This window comes from Ischnura elegans, chromosome 12 (assembly GCF_921293095.1).
Source record: "Ischnura elegans chromosome 12, ioIscEleg1.1, whole genome shotgun sequence".
NCBI classification, from domain to species: Eukaryota; Metazoa; Arthropoda; class Insecta; order Odonata; family Coenagrionidae; genus Ischnura; species Ischnura elegans.
In genome coordinates, this window is record NC_060257.1 from 10,892,684 (window position 1) to 10,917,138 (window position 24,455).

At 39.8% G+C, this 24,455-nt stretch overlaps 1 protein-coding gene across 1 annotated transcript in view; it reads right to left on the reverse strand.

Annotated features, from left to right (window-relative positions):
- Nucleotides 1-24,455, reverse strand: part of LOC124169109 (homeobox protein DLX-2-like) — a 208,618-nt gene that overhangs the window by 143,430 nt on the left and 40,733 nt on the right. The window lies entirely within an intron of this gene.

A 24,455-nucleotide genomic window follows, 5' to 3' on the forward strand; every position in this document is an offset into this window, starting at 1 on the left:
CTGATTGCCGAATTTATGCGAAAAACTTTTTTTTTGTGGAACCCAGAGTTCTCAAGACACAATAATATATAAGAAACACTAGCATGACAAGAAAGAAAGACAAAAATCTTTCGTATTGTTTGCTTTTCTGCCTTTAAAATTATTGCGATCGTCATAAATTTCCTGCTAATCCTGCTCCCCTAAATCTTTGGAATGATGATTCATTTTCGGTTTTACCCGCACGGGTAGCAAGTATGTAATTAAACGTCGTTATGTGCATACACTAAAAACTTGGATTGTCGCGATAACGGAGATAATTGAAATTTCATCGAGCGGTAAAACTATAAAAATGATATGATCACTCGGGATTCTTCGCGATAAAAATGACCGCGGAGCCGTGGCGTTTCAATATTTTTCAGGCTCGTAAACTTCTCTAAAGACCTCCGCAGCCCATCTAACGGAGCGAAGTTTCATCACGACATAATTCACGTGTGTTTCACTTACAATTTAATCTTGGTCAGAAGACGGAAGCCGCGGAGATAGGCATCAATATCCTTGCGACACTCCAGGCATCAAAGACTTCACGGGAATGGAGCATAATTTTGTGAAACCTAAGCCGTCGGAAGTTTATATCTTTTATCAGTGCCGTGCGACCTTCCAGAGAAATCACTTAACTATTACGCGCGATGTTATGGGAGCATAACTTCTTTGTCGGAAGCAAGGAATCCCAACATTAGCGGCGTAGTTCATAGATTGTACGTAATGAGACGGTCAGGAAAAGTCGATTCAGCCGTAAAAATAAAGGACGCAGCTGAAAACATGCCTATAACCAATTAGACACATTTTGTATATTCAGAAAGTATGTATAATTAACTTCAATTATGTCTGATTTGTAGTTTAGGTAAGCTGGTATGTTCAGCGTATTTTAATTAGTCTAAAGTAATAGGATGGGCCAAAATATTGTCCCTTGAAGAAAGGAAAATATGATCGCAACCAAAATAAGCGGCATTGAAAATACCGGGGTGCCCATCAACGTAATAATTGGAATATAAAACTCATTTCATTAAAGAATTGAAATTTATTCCAAATTTAATTACCGTGTAGGGCGTGCAGCATGGTTAAGAGTTAGGTACCTGCATATTGTAATTAAATTTTCGTTCAGAAAATACTTCGGAAGCTTTATATAAAATCATACCCCAATCATTAAGTATTTGTCATGACTGCTTTTATGTTTCATATGGTCACATAAGATGGTGGTATTTTTTTATCAATTGAAGATTAGTATTAGAACTGCATATAAATACTGTATTTATGGATTCAGGTGCGGATTGATGGTAAAACCTGCACAAACCAACACTAAAAGTACATTTTATTTACTCGATGCAATTGTACGTAATGTGACCTTTTCTATTCTCCACAGCAAGCCCTGTAAGTACATTTTACTTGCTCTATGTAAATGTACGTGATTTAACTATGTGGATTTACGTTCAATAACGTACACTGTTAGTTTACTTTGCAGAGAGTGTAGAGTTGGAACTGCATATTAGAACTATAATTATGGATTCAGGATATCTTAAAAATCCTAGCTAGTATCAGCCATTTCTAACCGCTTCCCTTTTTTTCTTCGACGGCACACCTTTTAACCCTGACCGCCCCATAAAAATTCACATGGCGCCCGATAATGATCACCCTTCCTCTATTCCAGGAAGTTCTGTGGTTAGCCATAACTCCCTGTCTGATCTATTCTCCTTCAAAGTCACCCATTGAAAGGGTAATTGATGCGGCATAACACGTCGAGAATGCCATGAACACTCGGCGGAAGTACCAGAGAATTTCTTCGTGTGTGAATAAATAGGTACCCACCGAGGGAAAAGACTGCATAACTATGAGAACCCATTAAAAGTTGTGCAGGCCTTTTTTTTTAATTCAAGAAATTGAATATCAGCTTCGGGAGTTGACATTGCTAGATTACCCTAGCCCGAAAATAAGTCTAACATATTAAAACTATTATGTTTTCAGAAGTGCGCGTAATATTCAGGATATTCCGTTCAGAAAAGAGGCAAATATTTTGTTACGGTTAAGAAAAAATACCACCATCATTTTTGCACGTATGAAACATAAAAGTAGTCAAATCGAATACGTATATTGATGAATTTTTTTACTAGGTTCCTTCAAATTTGAAAAACAATTCTGAAAGGTTTCTGAAAAAAACACAATTAAATTACAGCAAGCAAATCACTGTTTTGGACCCTGCACAGAATTAGCGGCAGTTGCAGTGATTTCGTGTTCATCCTTCTTAAAATAATATATCTCCTTTTGTTACTTCTTCAGCGACCGAAATAAATATAACATTAGAATTCTTCAGTCTTTATTTTTCTCCGTATTTGAAGCACTAACCTCTGCTGACAACAGGAAAAAGAGTAGACAACTGTATTCGTTGATATTTATGTAGAATAAGCATTTATGTTTTATAAAATGATAACAGGTCTTAAAATAAATCCAAATGCTAGGTTTTAGATTAATAATCATATTTTGAAGTGCCTTGGCTAGTAGAATAAAAGTAAAGTTATTGAATTATTACCTTTATAACGCAATTATAAGTTAACGCAGTAAGACCCGATGAGAATGTAAATATGGATTGCGATGTTTTGTATTCTTCGAGCTGCTCGGATTCTTTCGCGGGCGACTGTTAATCCAGGCGACGCCATTTTGCTTTTCCGCCGGCGCGCGAGTTCGGCGCTTATCGCGGCGGTACTGATGCGAAGTGAGTTGGGGCTCCCTTTGCGGGTTTGTCAGGAAGAACAGTTGAATATGTAGAAATGGAAGAGATAGCCGTCTGTCCAAAAAAACTGACGACTGTCAAAAATAAATAAACGCCCTAAGTATTACTTCTGCCTTTAGCCATTGCATGAGCAGGCATTACCACGCGGAAACATTTTTTAGATAGGAACTACGCAGGTATTTTTTTTAAGGTTTTACTGATGATTTAAGTAAGTTTCAACACCGCTGATAATCCAATTATGTTTGATATTTTTACGAATCTTTTCACCACGCTGTTATACGATATTTCTCCGGAACATTTGAATACGTATAATTGGAAGAGATAGCACTCCGTCCAAAAAATGGAAAGCTGTCAAAAATCCAGGAGAAAAATACGCCAGAAGAACTTCCCTCTGCCTTTAGCCATTGCACTGTCATGCATTATCGTGCGTAAACGTACTTTCTTTTAGATAGGAACCATGCAGATATTTAAGCATCGCAAAGGTGATTTGAGGAAGTTTCAACAACGCTGATAATATTCGAAACTGTTTCCTTGCGTGAAACATTGACTGACGAAATTGATGGACGTAAAAATATCAAACAATGTACTTTTCAAGTGATTATACTTTCGTGGGAATTGGCAAATTGGAATATGGCATCCATGAATATACTATCATAATTAGCGAATTATCGCTATAAGAAACCAGAAGCTGATTTTGTTGTCATTCAATCCTCTTTTCCAATTATAATTTCGAGCCTTACATAAATGCCTCGAGGTACAATTGGGTTGCTCTTATACCCACTGAGATAAAATTCCGAGAACAAGCGTGTTTTAGATATTCGTCAAGCGCAATATTGGAATTGCTGAGTTCATGCGCAATGTGCCGGACTGGCACAGGTGCAAAAAAATTATTAACTCCAATAAAGGCTCAGTGATATGCCTTTAAAGTTTAAATCACCATTATTAGTGTTCACGAAATCTTAAATCATGTCTTATATGCTATGTATTTCCCGGTATATACACCGTCATATGGCTCCTGACCGATCCAGCAAGGTGCGATTTAACGTGATCTTTTGGCTATTAAGTATCAGGGGCGCAGACTTACAAAAAATATTGGGGGGGCCAAAATCGGGGATCTTGCCCCGGAAGATTTTATAAGTAGTGAGTTTTAAGTTTTTTAAGCATTTTAAAAGAGTCATATGATCAACATTAGAACCCTGTTAACTCGAATATCGAGATCTGGACACTCCGGGGAAAATCGACAAGCCTGACACATTTTTTCCTCACACCAATAACGAATTTTCGAGGGGGCTCGGGCCCCCTCAGGCCCCATGGAGTCGGCGCCACTGTTAAGCATTATTATACGTTAAGTATTTAAGCATGTGAATTCTATTGGATCAGTTTTTTTATTTTGCTGGTTTATTCAGGTAATAATGCTTTTATTTTGCTTTACAGGGTCATTATTTTGTTAAACTATGTTTAATAATCAGCCACTGATCTGTCGGCATAAATGCGAAAAGCGAAAGGCTGCATAAAGCGTGTCAAAACAAAAATCAACTATAAGCGTCAAGAGTCTATGCCACCTATTGGCGCGAATAAACGAAAAATCACTCGCGCTGAGTCTGTCAGATCCATTGCGCCCGACGAAAGGTTAAAGATACTTATTGTCAATCTAAAACATTTCAAACTTCACCTAACCATCATATTATGAGGTCATTATCCTCCGTAAAATTCCTATGTATATTCTTATTCAAGCAATGCCATCACCAAGCATGTTTACTCAATAGAAACGTAATGTCTATCCGTTTTTGTGGTTTTGGAGGAGGTTATGAGGGTTGTTCTGTTAACCCAGGGACTTCGTGATTCCGTCACGTGATTTCGGACTTTCAGAGGGTTTACGAGGACTTTACCAGGGTTGTTAAGTTATTCAGTTCTACGTGAAGAAGCCGCCGAGCGCTTACAGTAAATATATTTCCTCTGAATATGTACTTTACGCCTCTTAAGGCCTGTTTACACGATACATTAACACGTACTAGTTAATGTCTGTTTGCGTGAATGATTTTTGAGGACCGGAACGGAACGTGTACGAATGCATGAACCAAATTAGAACAGGTTCTATTTTCTGTGCATGCATTCGCACGAGTTGGGTGGTTACACGGTGCATTTTGGCGTTCATTCTCGCGTTCATACATTTAGACATTAACCCGTACGTGTTAATGTACCGTGTAAACAGGCCTTCACTGAATCTCGGCTCTCAATGACGGTTGGCCGATGTTCGTCCGGGAGAAGATGGCCGAAAGACGTCAGTTAGAGCCGTGGGACGCATGATCTTGCGTTTCTTATGAATTATGCTGCTACTGTTAGGCAAACGCCCTTCAGAACTCACTCATCCAGACGCAATAATTAAGGACTTCCACACGTGAGCATCGGTTAATGATTTAAACACAGAGCAGGAGGAGCTAAGATGCCCCTGGGAGGTGAAGAAGGCGCCGAACTGCTCAAGGGTTCTCTTCTTTGCTTCCTTAACCGATTGCGACCGAGGTTTAACGAGGTCCAAACGGCCGAGGGCAATGGCTTTTATCCAGCAATAAGTTAGCATTACTTTGTGTCACTGTTTGGATGACTAATCGCCTTTCCTAACGGGTCAACAGCCTGTGATGTTGAAAAGCAATAAAAAGGTATAAAATATGATTGATTTGCTTACATGCTGATTTAAAACCGAATTACCTTAGATAGAGAAGGGTATATAAGTAACGCTAATTAAAATATCTTGAAACGAAATAATTCAGTATCTTTTATTGATAAACGCTAAGTACAATGTTTATTGAAGTAAAGCGTTCCCTTAATAAAGGCTCACACAAAAGAAATCCGGGGTTCTTTAAAAGTTACCCTTCAACCAATAAGTTGGCATTTTCTGAGACATTATTCAGTCTCCAACACATACCATGGCTTTTATATAACAATAATTTATCATGTATTCATCATACAATAATTTGTGTAATTTCACTGTTTTTAAACAAACGAACAACAACCTTGCGCATCGAAATTTTTATCGTTTCTTAGCTTTTCAAATAAAGTCGAGTTTTCAGAATTCATTTTTGTGGTATGTATATGATTTGAAGCGTTGAAATGGGAAAGGCAGGAAATATAATAAAAGATATTCTGAGTCGTATGTTCCACAAAAGTGTACTTGAGCAACTTAAGTTTCGACATGTGCACTTTGCCATTTTCAAAGCTGACATAGTGTACATGTTGAAACCTGGGTCTGTCATGTAAACTTTTGTCGAACATAAGACTCAGTTTATCCTTTATTATGTTTCCTGTCACCAAGGTCCACCAAATATCGCCATCCAGCTTTAAGTTGATGGGAAAGGTAGTAATTCAGAAAATATCGAAATTTCGTTTCTTCATGGAGAAGGCGGTACATGCGCATGCCAATGGACTTTAAAATATGGACAAGGTAGAAAGCCAATTGGTTAAATATATCAGTTGCTACGGTTGACGAAGTTTTTACGCTAATATAAGCTTCAAAATGTTGGCAAATCTCTTTCTTTCGTCTCCTGTAAAGTTCAAATTTAGTGACTTACTACCTTTTCCATGGTTATGCCTCATTTATTCATGATTAACAAAAATCACGTGATCCAAGCACATGGGAAAACTTCAGATTCAAAAAACAAAGATTTGATTCCTAATAAAATGTTTCTTATTTCGGAGATGAATTTTGATATTCTAGGTTGGTACTAATATAAGCTTCACAATGTTGGCAAACCTATTTCTTTCGTCTCCTATAAAATTAACATTTAGTGACTTATTACCTTTCACATGACAATGCTTCATTTATTCATCATAAACAAAAAATCAACTTCTCGACTTGTCATTGATGCCAGTTTCCTAGCAAAATGAACACGAAATCAGTCGTCTTTTCGGTGGATCCATTCAGATATGACTGTTATTCATCTCCGTGTCGCGTTCCCATCTAAGCTAGGCCAATCGTCACGCCTTGAGTATCTTTGACGAAGGGCAAGAAGTGTCCATGAAACCGTGAAAATGGCCGACGGTGCTTAAATGCGGTTTCGCCAAAAAAAATATGGATGGAGATTGTGTTAAGTAAAAAGGTGATTTAGGGAATTACGTCCCTGAAATGTTCCAGCCAACGACATCTCAGCCGTGAAAATTTCTTCGTCAAATTGCCGAATTACAAACAATAAAACAATTAATTCCTTGATCAGAATTTATGTTTTACTGACGCCTCATGGCATGCAATAAAGTAATCACATTTTACTCTGCCATCTTTGATAGGCTGCGTAAGAGCTTGTAATTTTGGTCATCAGATTCCTCGGGTACACCGCGCGGCTAACAAAGCGTGGAATCAGGATTTCCAGGAAAAAAATCATGTTATCCAAGCACATGGGAAAACTTAAAAAAAAAAGATTTGATTCCTAATAAAATGCTTCTTATTTTGGTGATAAACTTCGAAATTTTAGGTAGGTACCACGGGTTTATCACAAAAAACACGCTATAGAGTTAACTTGGGGGGATCCTTTAAATCCTAATGCCGACTCTTCAAGGGGAGTTTCATATAAATAAGGGTGAATATTTGCTAGAGCTCCCGTCTATGGCTGCGTTATGAAGTTTTTTTATAGTCAATTAGGAGTGATGTATTCTATATGCCAAGAAGTAGACATATCTTAATAAAGTCTTGAATTATCCGCTTCCTTATTTTGCAAATGATCATCATGCCCATTCTCTTATGCGATGAAGTATTATGAAGATTAATGGTTTTAGAGAAAAGATCACAATAGGGTAGTTTCTTTCATCAAAGAAAACGAAAGGCATTGATTGCGATTCCTTACCCACCATTAGTGTATTCATAATATACAAATTATTTGGTTTTAGAAATACCGGTTTAGACGAATGGCAAGGGTCAATTTTATCATCATTTAAAAAAGGCCAGATTGGCGCCCATGCGATGTCACTCCACGTGATGTCACAGGGACCTAGTTTCTACACGAGAGGATAGGAGTTTTACATCGTCTGAGGTTACCAATGCATGCACGAGGCACAGAGCTCAGGGAAACATCTCTTAATAATCACCTATTAAAACTGCCTAAAGGTCGGAAAGTTTCCTTCGTTTGATAAGGTATTAATAATCCTTATTTAAGCTAAGCGCTACCAGTTAGCATGGTACTCTGCTACCTGCTAGCATCCTGCGTCGTATCAGTGCTCAGAGCCTCGCCCCAAGGTCACCTCACTCGCCGACAGTGGGAACCAGAATGACGTCACGCGGCGTTTTCCCATCATTCATACTTAGCCGTCGCGTTTTCGCGCGCTTGAAAATTTTCACTTTTCATTTAATCTCTAAAAATAGATATCGTCATTAAAAAATCTAAAAGCGTTAAATAAGTACTCCAGGAGTAATAATCTTTCGATTTAGGCAATAAAAAAATAATAGGAAACCACCCTTTTGTAAATATGGACACGGCATTGAATATCTCTACCTTTTTTCCCCACATACCTCGAAAACAGCTCGCAATAGCCTTTACATCGATGATTAAAACAATTAATAACATTCTTGCACAAGCTCGAAAATCCATACCCCTGATGAAGGTAACTCACCCAGGCGGGACTCGAGCCCACAATCTTCGGAATAGCAGGCGAGGACCTCACCCCGTCGCCTCCGAGGCCGGCGAATGTATTTTATTTTTTCTATTCCATGAATATGATACGCAGAAATATGAATTTTGAAATCGTCATTTTTTTTCCATTTCGTAGAAAACAATTTTCTTCTCTCATTTCTATCTACCCTATGGCGAAACTCTAAAAGTTTCAATTTTTTTGCCTCCTTTTTTCTCCACCTCTTCCCCACACAAGATAGACGACCTATTTTTTTGCGAAATCCCCTGCGCCGTGAGGTTTCTGTCATTACGCGACCCGAAGCGTGTCATTATAGGTCTCCGTTTCCGCCGCCCGTCCTGCATCGCAGAGAGCTCGCTTCCATTCGCCTCCGCGCACTCGAAAATGACCTCCCTGCTGAGCATCGCGTGTCGCTCCGTGGGCCTCCTGACGGGCAGAGCCACCGGCTCCCATGAACGGCGCCACCGCCAAACACATTTGTACACCCCACTCCATCCTACATCGATAAAAATTCTCCTCAAAGAATAGTTTTTATGAACAAGATCCTATTTGGAGGTAAAATTTCATCTCATTCATTCCCTTTCTACATTCAACCGATTCGGGCGTAATTTGGTGGATGTTCCACATAATTATTATTTAAGCATTTTACCGATTAAGGTAGATTTCCATGGGGTACTTTAGAAGTATTCTGGTAGCCTTCCTTCCCTTCATATACTTCCTTATTTAATTAACAATAAGGTTTACATACTTTCATTCCTCTTACCTCTAACTCTGTTTTCAACATCCCCTCCCCGCTAAGTACTCGCTCCATGCATACCTCCTGTCTCCTCCGTATCTCATCTAAAAGTTGCCTCTCCTCACCCACCATGTCCAGCACTACGCCGTTCCTCCTCATCTCCTTCCACTTCAACCTCTCCATTCTTCGCCACACCCACATAACGAATGACTCCAGTCTTCTCTCGTCTTCTTTCCTGTGTCCACGTTTCCGCACCGTAGAGAGCTACATACCAGATCAAACTCTTCACTAATATCTTCTTCAAAATTTTACATAAAGATTCTCTCAAAACTCCTTCCTGTTCATGAACGCCTCCTTTGCAAACGCAATTTTCTCCCTCAAGTCCTTACTCTGACCAATCCCTACTTGAGTGATTTGAGGATGGCACCTCAAGTCCAGCAATACGTCTGTCGGATGGGACATTTAGCCGTGGTCCCCTTGGCGCCTACCGTTAGAAGCAGGTTAATGTCGACGCCGGATTTCTCTCTTGTCAAGCGACTTAGGGCGCACATATTGACTCTTATTAATTGTGTAAAAAGTAGTTGAGACGACAAATTTGAAAAATATAAAAGATTAACTAGTACGTAATTATGGAATTCCGTTCTCGTTTAAACCATGTTCAAAGCAGCACTATTCATTTTTGATAACTCTGTATATTGTATTTGGGTATTTTTAATATCGTTTCATGTTCTCTCAATCTCAATCAGTGATTCTATCCGAGGGTTGGTTTGGTTAGGTGAGGGTAGGGCTCACCCCGGACTAGGCCACAGGCGTAAGAACTTCGCACATTCAGGTTGGGGGGCAAATTCATATTTCCAACCTCGCACTGCGATGATTTTCATTTGGGGTGTCCGAAGGGTTCAGCTGGAAATTGAGCCCAGTACCCCTCTATCATCAACCAAACGCTCCCCTCACCAGGGTACCAAGCATACCCATGTAAAAGTAAACTGGATCAAATAAAAGCCTGTATTTATGTAAGAATTACTTCGAATTCTAGCGGATTCATTCAAGTGCCTTTTCAATCATCCATCTTGCTATCCAAATATTCACTCAGGCTCCCCGTAAACATAAGATGACTACCGTTAGAACGTAGGTTTCCGCGGCGATGGTTTGATCTCTGCATTTCTTCAGGGTTTTCTTCCGCGTCAGCTTGTTTGTGGACAGCAGTTTCGACCTGAAGACGCTGGCAGGATAGCCAGCGAAACTGTTGTCCACAAACAAGGTGACGCGGAAGAAAACCCTGAAGAAATACAGAGATCAAGATGAATACCTTAGGATGGGAAGAAATACTTTCCAGCTATCAAAGAGAGGATTTTTTTTGGGAAATTTCAAAAGATAGGCGAGAAACGTCGCACGTTAGTTATGCCTCGGATATTGTGGCTTCGTAGCACACAGCCTGAGTCCGCTGCCCGTCTCCTTAGGCTTCACGTCGTAGTGGAGGCTGACATCAGTGGCGCCGCCTACTGTAGCCCGGTGCCGCGAATCAGCACGAAAGAGGGACAGACATCCTCGGCTACCAGATGGTGCCTGCCTTGGAGCACGACTCATACGCGTCCGATCGACTCGCATCCTATCTTTCTTATTCACCCCAACACCTGCCTCTTATCTCCTTCAAACGCTCGCCTACCCATCTTACCGATGTGATGCAACCCCTCGTCTCCTGAACTCCTCGTGTACGCTTTCTGGAGATGAAAGATGAATAATCACATGGCCACGCCACTAAAAAATCGGTATACATCTTCTATATTATTTCTACTGTATAGATACCTTTTTCTCAACTTATACACAACCAAACTCTACAAATGAGGTACCAAAATGCACAGAATTTATCAGAGAACATGCGACGGCATATCATACTTCCTAAATATTGCTATTGTTTCCTAAAATTGGTTTTTAAATAATAAAAAAAAAAAAAAACGGTAAATATTCCTGACGTTAACGGCGCACAAACTGATACATTTGTTTATTTTCAACAATATCTCGCATTCTTTTAATAAATTTTATCAAAATGCGGCTGATTCCACATTCAAGTCTCCTATTGATACGTAAGTATGAGTCATCATGTGCGTTTAATAGAGGATAGTGTAATTACTTCCAATGTTGTGTTCTGACCTCAATTTGTACATGAACATTCCAATTAAATTTGTACCTAAGACCCTGCCTTTTTTTCTACATTTAAAAATTAGGAAGGCGCCTATCCCTCTGTGGACATGCATTGAAAAGAGCGGGGGAAGCCCGCTGGGTGCGGGCTCACAACGCTCGTATATACTTGTTTGGACTAAATTTACGGTAACTTTTGTAGCATTCCTTATTTATTCGGTTGATCATCTTTGTACGCAACAGTTTCGTCGGCAATGAATGAGGATATCTATATTGGGGGCTCATAATGCTTTTTTTCACCATCCATTTTCCTTGTCAACCCTCTGAATTTTATCGCACATGCGACAATCCTTACATAAAAATCCCTTTCACTTAAAGCGTTTTCTTTTTCATTTTTTTCTTAAAAATGTATTAAAAAAATCTTTCAATTCTGGAGATGAAAGATGAATAATCACATGGTTACCCCATTAAAAAATTGTTTTATATTCTAATTTGGACTAAATTTACCATAAAGTAGGTTTCTACGCGTTTAAACTGGTATGCGTTACTATGGCCAATATTTATCGTTTCACTTAACTTGAAATTGCAGCGTGAAACGCTGAAAAATAAATTCTAGTATAGGCATGGTTTCCTAGAAGTATTGACGTAGCTATTTCACTTAGAAACCCTGCAATAACTCTTCTCACTGTGTCGTACTTCGACCTTCCTTGAAATTCGTGCTATAGATTCGTATTGGCTAGCAGTCTTGAGGTATTGGTCTTAGAATCCAAGGTAGAGAAACCTGACGTCAATGAAAGGAAAAAAAACGAACTCAAACTACGAAAAAACGTTAAACGAAGCACGCAGTTTGACTTCTAAATTATTTTTGGCTTGCAGTCTTGAAGAATTGGTCTAAGAATCTAAGGAACATCTGATGCCAATGAAAGGAAAAAAAAACGAACTCAAACTACGAATAAACGTTAAACGAAGCACGCAGTTTGACTTCTAAATTATTTTTGGCTTGCAGTCTTGAAGAATTGGTCTAAGAATCTAAGGAAGAAATATCTGACGCCAATGAAAGGAAAAAAATCGAACACAAACTAGGAATCAACGCGAAAACTTTGACGTTTAGGTGGAAATATCCATCGTATCGTTTTACCCAGTTTTACTTTCACATACAAGTATTCACTGTGACGTCTGGCATTTTTTCCGTGCAAAGATATACGGATGTCTCGGTATAACGAATAGCATCGGTTGAAACGTAGGGAGATCAGAGGAAAATTGAGAGATCAATTATTCCGGAGTGCCTTTTGAAGACAAGTCAATTGGTTCGAGACTCCCACACTGCCGTGAGAAGCATCGCCGCCCCACTATGAATACAATAACGAGATTTCTTTCGTTGTGAGTGGGTCGAACTGGAAAATCACGTAGGTACGCATTCGGAACGCTTATAAGGAAACGACATATCCACGATCGATTTATCTTTCATATGCCTCAACGCCGCGAGTTACCAGGCGCCACTTTGTCGAACGAAATCGGTGACTAGATTTCTTGGTCTATCCTGCGTTGAGAAAACTATTCATCGACCCGTAGAACTTTAGCATTTGGCTCATATATTTTAGATTTTTTAAGATTTACAGTATTTTTTTGAAAATGGATATAAAGTTGAAAATCAGGTTGTATCAGGATTGTAATTCATGGCTTGAATAAATCATACACGCTACCAGTATTTATCGTTTGATGTATGATCACAACATTCTTATTACGCACAGATTTATGGCGCCAATTCCGTAATAAAATTGTAGAGCCAGCAATATTGGAGTAGTTAATGTTATACGTATGTAAATATTGGAAGGAATCCCCTCTGAAAGCTAGATTTAACTTCAACGGCGGCTATGTATTTAAGATTCCCCAAATGAGTTGTTTTATGTGCATATGCCTTTCTTTTACAAGAATTTATTATCATATTTAGTAATATTGCAAAATGGGCAGAATAAGTAATGGTTGAATGACGATAAATCACCAAGTGTGAACTTGTCCAACGATATTTATTAAGCTCTGAAATATCTAAAGATACATTCACTTTGCAAAGAAAATTATTAAAGTTAAATGCTATCGGAGGCAGTCTTGAAGCACTGCTTTTTTAATGAGAGGGAAAAAACCTGATAGCAGTGAAAACTGTAGAAAATCATATAAAAAGTAGGGATAATCATAGAATGCAAAATTTATTATTCACTTGGACATGTGTCAAATATCAACAAAGGTGTACTGACGCATTAATGCAAACCAATTTAACAGCATTATTATAAATTGTTTAAAGGACAAGAGGAAAAAATTAACATTTTATAATAGTTTTATGAATAATAGTTACCATAGTTATTAAAATTTCAAGTCCGTTAATTCGTCCAATTTCAATTTTTAAGACGCAGTAGTAGTTAATAAAATTTTATTCGAGTTAGAAAATTTTTTTTTCCACAATTTCATAGAAATGTTCCACCACATTGACAGAAATGCGTTATATTACCCCCTGTACATATTTTAACCAAAATTTACTACGAGAATGACTGCTTGGATCAAATTGATCATGTAACTGTGTGTAAAATAACTCTAAGATGTTTATCTATGGTACCAGTGGCGTAACTAGGAATATGCTTTTGGGGGAGGGGTTGAAGGGGGGCGGAATGGATGGTTCTAGGGAGGGATCCTACCCCCATCCTCTCCCCAGGCAACGGAAAAATTTTTGAAAACTAAAATGCCTGGAAATACATTTTACATTATTTTGACACTTAAAATTTGAGTTTCACTAGTAACTCTGCGGGAAATCATCACAGCAGGAAAAACATTAGTATACTGTAAAATTTTCTGAGGGTTTGGGGGAGTGATCTATCTCCCTATCCCCCCCCCCATAGTTCCACCACTGTGCGGTACTATTCCTGTCCCTGCTGCCAAATAAGCATACTGCCTGCCACGTGCCGGCTACTTCTGACCAGGGGTGCCGATTGGGGACCTTGCCCCGGTAAATTTTATAAGTAGTGAATTTTAAGTTCTTAAAAATTTTAGAAGAGTCATATGATCCACATTAGAACCCTGACACACTCGAATCTCGATATCTGGGCACTCCGGGGAAAATCGACAAGCCTTTCACATTTTTCCCCACATCTGTAACGAATTTTGAGGGGGCTCGGGCCCCCTCAGGCCCCATGGAGTCGGCGCCACTGCTTCTGACCCAGTTGAAAGCATATAAAAGGGAACTACTGAATCCGAAATATTCTCGAGCGCTCCTCGTATTTCTTTCCGCGTGTCACCATTAGGAACACCACGCCTACCGAAGTCATCGGCCGATGGTTTCGCTAGATAATACTGCCGTAATATCTCCATTACCGAGCATTCACGCTAATTAGAGGTAATGCCGCGAGGACAGAAAAGAAGCGAGGTTGCCATTATTCCGGTCGAAGGAGTCCATTTAATCATTCCTCATGACGTCTTTTCCGCAGAGAGACGCTTTTATGAATTTTTCAGAGTCCAGTGGTCGCATCTTATTGCGTTCATTAATTAGTCCCAATGTGTGGACTCCGTGCGATTTCATTCCCATTTTTGAGTGTTAGGGTTTTCTTAATGTGGCGACACCGTATCCAAGGCAATCAGTAGCCATGACATCTTTTACGGTACGAATTATATAGAAACGGAGAAATAGACGACCGAAAAATTGGGTTGAGGCTATTCTTCGGTGACTATTCCAATGCTGATTGCATAGTTCACGTTCCAAAACGTAGAAAATGTTTGTGATTAATAGGAGATACGTTCTCTGATAGAAGTTTAGCTTTCTTGAAGAGAAACGCGGTATTCAGTATTAATATATAAGAGAAATTATTGTACGCAGAACGTAAATTATGTACTGTTTCCTCTCAGAGAAATAAAGCATATTCAATTTCCACAAAATAAAAATCGGGTAATGTTCCTAGAAGTTTTTTTTTTCGTAGTGACTTTGTTTAAGAGTAAGCTTGTGATTTTTTACTTTTTGCTCCATGCTAAAGTTGCAGAATTTCTATGTATTTTTCTCATTGAAATCTATCATTCCAATTATATACCGAATTAATCGAGTTACCGTTTACGGGTCAGTGAAAACGCTCACATACAGGAAAATATGATTACTGCTGTTTGAAAAATCAGCATTAAATAAAAATATTGGCATGAAAATGCTTTGAGATGGAGTTGGGAGCAACACTATTTTACTCAATCATAAATACTTAATGGAATATTTACAATGAATTAGCTAATTTAGGAGGTCTTTTTAGGCATCATCATATTTAAAATGGCAGATATTTACTTACATATTTAGAAAATAAGAATATAATCTGGTGATGCTAAATGACTCGGTGGACCTTAAGAATATAAAATGATAATTGATTGCTATAAGCCCTCTTCCTAGAACTGATGACTTACATGTTTCCCTTTGTGCAAATGCAAATGTCCGAGATGGCGACTCGAACGGTAGTCAAACGGAGGAATGTTAGATCTGTGGGAAATCTGCTCGAGAACTGCCCCTTACCGTGCCATTGTTATTATTTCTTTTTTATTTTCAATCGAGGGCGTGGCTAATCTTAATTCGAGCAATCTCCTGTGCGCGCTGAATGGAAAAGATAAAGCGATATGAAAAAGTCTGTCTCCTCGGTAGAGTTGGCGCAGAGAAAAGGTTTATGTGTAGTGGAGAAAAAGTTTGAGGGAGGCGAGTAAAATGTCGTGGACAAAACAGCGGGGTATGACCAAAAGGTGAACAATTCCTCGCCTGGGAGAGAAGACTCGAGGATTACACCTTCCGATGCACGGAAGCAACTTGCATTCATCACCTGTGTCAGAATGGAAGTGGAGATATTATGGATAAGGTTGAGAATAAAGGTCTAAGCTCACGGATCGTCTGTACAACAAGGCAAAATATACCTAAAGCTTATATCTAAGTAAGTGAAAAAGGGGCTACTGCTTATCAGTTAGTGCTGGATGGAGGCGTTCGTGAAGTGGGTCCAGAGAAGACGTGAGAAGGTGAAGTGTACGGAGAGGAGGAGGAACGACGAAGTGCTGGACATTGTGGGTGAGAAGAGGCATCTTTTGAGGCTGTTTTACACGCCACGTACCAACACAATCTGACGTGTGTACAAAGGCGCAGTCAAAATTGCGTCGTGTAAAGCGGTGAATTGTTAAGGCCGTTTTACACGGGGCACGGAATTGCGCAGGTTAGAATTGCATTAATTTCTAAAATGGCGTGGAATTGCGCGAATGCATGAACGAAATTAGATCAGGGGCTATTTTGCCGTCTTGCATCCACGCATTCTCGCATGTGTTCTAGCAATTCACCGCTTTACACGACGCAATTTAGATTGCGCCTTCGCACGTACGTCAGATTGCGCAATTCCGTATACCTACCATGTAAAACGGCCTTTAGAACACATGAAGAATGCGTAGACGTGTGATGGCAAAATAACCCATTATAATTTCGTTCATGCATTAGCGCAATTCCACGCCATTTTAGAAATTTGTGCAGTTCTAACCGTCACAATTCCGTGACCCGTGTAAAACGGCCTTTGGATGAGATACAAAGGAGACAGAAAGTAAGGATGGAGCGAGTACTTAGCGGCAAGCGGATGGTGAAAATATTATTAGAGGAGAGAATGTTGGGTAAACGAGGGAGAGGAAGGAGGAGAATAAGAGTTTTAGATAGAATGAAAGGGAGCAAAACTTAATGTGAATTTAAAAGGTAAGTCCATGAAATAAAGGGAGAATGCCAGAATATTTCAATACTCCATAAAGACCACTCATAATCGGTAGAATAATTAAATAAGTAAACTCTCACCACACCGCGAAAGCCTACGCAGGGATTGGCTGCAGGTAGTTCACGTTTGTATCGATGGTTGAGCTTGGAAATAGGATGTCTGGTGGAATAAGATGAATGAAGGAAGGGAAGTACGCAGAAAAGTGGCGTAGCTAAGGGGGATGAGGGGTTAGATCTCCACCCAAAAGCCTCAGAGAAATAAAAAAAATGTTAAAAATTATTATCAAGTTTTGACACATGATAACTGCATCTACTTAAAGCTAAATTACACAGGCCAACAAAAAAATTATGTTTGAAAACTTTTTTATTTTAATATCTGACCTCTATAGATTTTTATGTACCGAATCCAAACCTGGCCTTAGTATTTTTGTATCACCCATAGTTTCCAAGCAATATGTACTTAAAATTTAGTCTAATACCCCTATACGGTATACAGGGAAATCAATGAAACACTGTGTTACATCATAAAATTGCTTGTGTTTACTGTTCACTACATCGTGATAAAATTGTTTGAATTCACTACAGCGTGATAATACAGGGTTCACTTGTCAACTGGAATTGGTCCACATTTTTCCCCCTTTTTTCCTTTAAGCTTCTTGTGTAGCTTTTTCTGCGATTAATGGCTTGCTGAACTTCTCGGTGAAGTACCAACAGTAATCCCCCATTATCTTCGTTCATTAGACCTACCTTTTCAATTTTATTAAACTATAAAAAAGCTGTTAAATTCTAAAAACATTGCTTGATTACACAAATTTAGCTGTAAAATGTGAATAAATGGTGGGTGATTCAACTTTAAAACCATCATATTTGGATTCAGAAACTAAAAACATAAGAAAAAGGTATTTTCAGTAAAAAAGTTTTTTCATTGTTGGCCTGTGTGACAAATGATGTAAATTTTATTTCTAGATTGTCATTTTTCAAAAATTTTCCCTGCCCCCCGTAGTCTGGTGGATGGTGACCCTCCCATCCCCTTCAAATCATATTCCTAATTATGCCACTGGTGCAGAACATATGAGCAAGGAAAACGAGGCGAAAGATCTAGTTAATGAATGAAGGGGAGAATGTCAGAAAACTCCTTGTTAACCTATTTTAATCAATGGAATAATTTTTTAGCAATGATTGTTACCTGAGATTCAAGAAAACGTCGGTAAGGGTCTACTCTACGTTCTCAATTTCAATAAACCGTCCTTCGCTTGTGGATGCAAACCAAGGGAAGAACAGAGTGGAGTGGTAGGGGTTGATAGGGGTTCTGGGAGGGGGGGGTTTGTGTGAAAGAGTGACAAGACAGATATACATGCAAGAGGGAGGAGTTAAGGAGGGGGAGGGGGGCGAGATGCGCGCGCAGCACGTCACCCATCCCTACCCCCTTCAGCCCTCCTCACACTCCCGCCTCCTCCCGCCCTCCTGGGGCTATCAGGAGAAAAAAGGAAGACAGGGAAAGGAGACACAGAGGGCTTTTGTGGGATGTCGGAGTGCGGTTGGGTGACGGCCGAACAAATGGGCGAGGGGGGGATGAGGCGAGGGAATTCCTTCATGTGGGGAGGAAGGGGTGAATTCAAGGGTTGGGGTAAAGGTAGAGAGGTGAGTGTGGAGAACACGGTGGGGGTAGGAAGATGGAGGCTGAGCGCATTCAGCGCACGGAGGCACGGGTAGTATTCACCCTAGAGTACGTTTACATCTACATCCACGAACTACCCCGCAAGCCACCTCAATAGGCACGTGGCAGGGGATGTTAGCATAATTTCTCGTTTTTTATTATTTTTGTTAAAGTATTCTACCTATTACTGGTAGGTTTCCATGGAGTACTCAAGAAGAATTCTGAGAGCCTCCCCTTCTTTCATGTACTTCTTTAATACATGCAAAAGAAGGCCTACAGCCTTTCTTTTTATCTAAAAATCCCGTTCTCTTTCTTCCTCTTTTACCTAGCATTCTACCCTCTAGCACTATTTTCTACATCCCCTCCCCGCTAAGTACTACCTCCAACCATGCTTTCTGCGCCCTTCGTATCTCATCTCGAAGTTGCTTCTTCTCACCCACCATGTCCAGCACTTCGTCATTCTCTCATTATTTAGGGAAAGAAAATTTTGGAATAATGCGATATGAAGCAATATATAATATCGTTTCAGGCTCGATTTTGTGGAGGTTCGATACTTATATCCATGATGAAATAACAAAAATTTCAATTTCCTCACTTTTAATACAAAACTCAGGAACCGACCATGTTAAATTAAAACTTTTGGGCTATGTCGCCGCATCAATTTCTGTGAGGCCCAAACGTTTCCCTATGCTTGCTGGTCGGGAAACATTGAGGACACCCATAAAATTGACGCGGCGGCACACCCCAAAAGTTTTTATTTAACATGACGAGTACCCGCGAAAGTTTTAACGAAGAATCGACCATGGTTTTAACATATTGCGTTGTCTTGAAACCCTGCATTACCTTAAAAATGATACAATGAGTGGACACTATGGTTGGTTGGTGAGTTTCGTATTAAAAGTGTGGAAAATATCATTTGTGTTATTTTATCAAGGATGGAGCAATATGTATTTGATGGAACTTTGAGAAACATTTTAACATACATTCTACATTTACGTACTACCTCGCAAGCCGCTAAAATAGGCGTGTAGCAGGGGAGTGATTCAACAGCCATTAACTAATAAAAAGGAATTTCTTTGGCGAAGCTCCACCTTGCATTAATTAAAGTACTTATTTCTCGGGAGAAAAACGAATTCCCTTACCTATCCGTTCGGGAAATATCACGCTTAATTTATCGCTTCTGCCGGATGGTAGGAGAAATAGTTGGATGTAATATTCATACGACCAAGAAAAATTGGCCTTTTTATCAAGATTCAGGTTGGTTTTGAGTGTTGGAATTACACTCGGATTTCATTACACATTTGTTTAGCGATAGCGGCTCATGGCATTCTGGAGATGCAAATTTTGAATTCTCCGTAATCACAGTGTTCATTCTACTCGTAAATCAACCCGTCAAAAGCTCGTGGAAGTTAGATCGTAGTTTATGTTCGAGTAGAGCTTAAATCATAAACCAAAGCCAAATACTGGCGGTGATTTCAATGTTGCCAACGTATGCTGGATGCATAATTAAGAGAATACACAGGCGAAGTATGTGATAACTTCCAATTAAGTACCATTCGCAATTTACAATAGACTCTACTAGTAGTCGGGAGTTATTTTTTGGAATGGGAATACATGAGTTCTTATTTTCCATGACAAGTAAGTTTACTGACTAAGAAGACAAATGATATATTATATTGCATAGTCTTCGGAGATTACCTACGCATATGAACAACGGATATACACGTCGCTATGTAAGTACTCTATGTATTCATCTCCTTCAACTTCACCTTATCAAATCTTCTCAATAACCACATCTTCAACGCCTCCAATATTTTCTTGTTCTTCTTCCTAAGCCTCCACGTTTCCGCGTCGTCCGCGTCCTCGTTCCGCGCTGCACTCCAAATCAAACTCTTCACTGGCCTTTTCTTGTTGTTCTTACCTAGTGATCCTCTCATCAGATATTTCTTTTTCATGAACGCTTCCCTTGCCAATACAATTCTGTCTCCCGACACCTGCATCTGATCTCCACTAGGGTGCTACCGTGAGAGTTGAACTTCTTTAACTGATCTTGTTTTTGCCCGCCTACTTTTAAACTGAGGCTCACGTTCCTAGTTTGCGATGATTTACCAAACCATATATACGTAGGTACATCACAATCTTTGTCGTCGGTCTTGCGGTAATCCGTCTCATCCAGTAACCCAGTGTGCAAGACTAGCGACCTCCCTTCGACTGATATAAATTCGTAGGTTTAAAATAAAAGACTTTTCATTACATGGCTCGTGTTTGTTTTATTAACATGCATGGATTGACTATAGTTTTCAATAATATGTAGACACGAGTCCCAGTTAACTAATGGGGCCGGGTCGGTGAAACCTTGGATGAATGGCACATGAAGCAGCCTGCATCTTTTGCCTTCATTATTTATTGAGTTACTGTTTTTACTATGTTGATGATAAGAATTATTCTTTCACAAAATGAAAAAAATTAACCTTACTTCGCAGGGGCGCAGCTAGGAATTAAGGCTAGAGGGGGTTTTAAGCGCAACTAATACGGGGGGTATGAGAGTATTGCATACCCGCCAGGGTAATCAGGAGTTGCGAGGGTCCTCTCCCAGAAAATGTTTAAGAATAATGGTTCAAAATGGCGAGTTTTATGGCTTTCTGAGGGATATTTTTTTTTATCCTTACACTATTCTATTAGTAATATCAATCCAATTAAGTGAAATGGATTAAACTTAAAAATTTCTGTGAGCTCTGGGGGGGTTTTATCCCCCAAAACCCCCCCTCGCTGCGCCACTGTTACTTCGGACTCGAACCCTCCTAAAACTCAAGCGTAATAAATTCGCGTGAAACAAACCCACTCAGCTACGGAGCGACATATATTTAATATGTGAACGTTGTGTCCAAACATGAATCTAAAGAGAGGAGCAACCTCGCCAAGGAGCCGGATTGAAAACACTGCGACGACCGAAAACGTGTGCGTGAACGTCAGTTTCCTCGGTGCATTCCACCCGCTTGGGCTATTGCGCCTGGAGTTTGACTCCTGTCTCGCTAGCCCTATCGCCCCCGCGTCCGTCCCCGTCGGCTCTCGGTGGCGTAAGGTTGAGGGATGCAAGTTACATCATGTGCCAACCTCACTATGTTTTATCGACCCGACCGCATCAGTTATTTGGGGCTCGTGGCTGTCTACATATTATTGGAAACGATAGTACCGTGACTCATACCCAAAGCAGTACGGAGGGTTGGCGTCACTATGCATTTATTTTTTTAAATGTATAGCCATACCGTAGAAAACAGCACGTGGTGCCCGTTTTAAATCTGGGTGTTCAACAATTTTAACAATTACACGCGTGCGAACAGCTATGCCCAGTATAGAGGCAGTCTATCCAAGCGGTATCTCTGAAAAAATCTTTATTACTTACTCTAGTTTGGCAGGCGAGGAATTTACCCTGTCGCCACCGAGACCGGCAATATGTATTTAATAGAAAAATTATATCCTAAAAAGTTCTCCGCACATCGTGCCTGTTTCCTGCACGTTTCCAAAAACCCGGCTATGCCACGGCAGCATATGCTTCGGATTACCGAGATTGCACTGTATGCATCAATAAATCGAACAAACATAGCCGAATTCGTCAACCCCAAAGGGATAAAAGTTAAGGATGTAAGTCGGTTTGTATAGTTTCCCTTAGGGAAGGAAAGGGGAGGAGTTTCCGGAACCCTTCCTCCCCCCACACCCCAGTGGGACTCCCACGTAAAACAAACGAGGTGAGACAAGGCGCAGGGGATGATTGTGGTCGAAAGGGTGGAAACTCTGCGTGATAACATATGGAGTTCCCTCCGCGCCTGCGTGATGGAAGATGTCAGGCCTGGAGGGGATTCGTATGCGGTTAGGGGAGACGTAGGGGTGGAGTTCGATAGGGCTTTTTTCAGGGGGGAGGGGGTAAGGGGAAACACCCCGAGGGGAGGGGGTGAACTGAATAGGGGGACAGAGCGTGCGTGAGGCAAACAAGTGTCCTCCCCCTTACCCAGAATCCCCTTCGCCTACCCCTTCCTCCCACAAAAGCACGCTTCCGAAAAGACACGAACACCGCAGGGGAGGCATTTGACTCCCCACAGCGAACGCTCACTATCTCTCGCCCCTTTTGACTTCCCGGCTTCAACACCACGCCCTTTCGTACCCATCCCATTTGACCCGAAACTCTTTTTATAGTCCCACCAATCTCCTGCCTCATCCTACCCTACTTACACGAATCCTCTACATTTTTTATTCTTCATATATCTTCGTCTTCCTTCTTCGATCACGCGCAACAACAAGGTGTTTGGTAAGTGAAATTTTATGTATTTTTTGGAGCAAATTCGAAAGCGGAAACTGATTGACATTATGCCAGTCTACTAGTTCCATGACATGATCGAAATAAAAAAACCATGCGTCTTTCCTTAGGTAGCAAATTTTTCGCAATATTGTAGAATCATTATTATCTTTGATTATTCGAATGAAAAATCAATTAATGAAATCAAGTATGTAGCATCTACAAATTGGAGAGAGGAAATCATAACGATAAATAACTTTCTGATTCAGATCATACTTAACCGTTTCATGAAAAGGTAATGGTGATGCTTTCCTCGAATTTATCGCAAAAGTCCAAAATTAACACTGGAATGTGGATTCTATATTTTGATATACATACGTTTGAATAAATCTATGAAATATACTATAGGGCACTTGAAAATGTAGGCATTTGAATTGTATTTCCAAAAAAAACAAATTGTACCCTTTGTGCGATATATATCTTCTAGGAAAGCCTTCAAATTGTTGGTCGTACAAAAAGACGCTTACGATAGATTAAAGCCCAACAGACACCTTGCATGCAAGGTGGAATATTAATCTTTTTTTTCCTTGAGAATCTTTCGCCTTTCTCCAGTGCATGTTTTCCAGTCACTTCCAATATTTCTTCCCGGCGTCGGAGAGCATGAAAACAGTTCTCTGTGTTCAAGTTAGATTTTTTTGCTAACGCAGGAACATGCTCTATTTTTTGTACTGTCAATGGTTTACCTCGTGTGCTCATAGTATCTATCCGTCCATGTCTGAATGTACCCACACGGTGAAGGCTGTTGCCATGAGATTGAATGCTTCACGAAAGTGAGTGGTGAATAGTTGCTTATAAGAGACGTAGAAAAAAAACTCGGTTGAATTCCTGCAAGGAGGCAGATATATTTTTCAATGTCTAAAGGGCAAAAAAGATATTTCGCCACGCTATTGCGAAAGCTGCCACTCTACGTTTTTTCCATTAAGTTCTTCCGCGATCCTTCGGCTTTCATTTCGAACATTAATTTTTTAATCCCTCATTTCACTATTCTATAAACTACATAAATACTCTTCAATCTTCTATATTATTTCTACTGTATAGATACCTTTTCTCAACTTATACGCAACCAAACTCTACAAATGAGGTACCAAAATGCACAGAATTTATCAGAGAACATGCAACGGCATATCTTACTTCCTAAATATTGCTATTGTTTCCTAAAATTGGTTTTTAAATAATTAAAAAAACCTGAAAATATTCCTGACGTTAACGGCGCACAAACTGATACATTTGTTCATTTGCAACAATATCTCGCATTCTTTAAATAACTTTTATCAAAATGCGGCTGATTCCACATTCAAGTCTCCTGTTGATACGTAAGTGTGAGTCATCATGTGCGTTTAACAGAGGATAGTGTAATTACTTCCAATGATGTGTTTAAAGAGGTCCTCTGACCTAAATTTGTACATGAACATTAACGCTCGTATCATGTGTATATTAAAGAAGTAAGTCTTAATT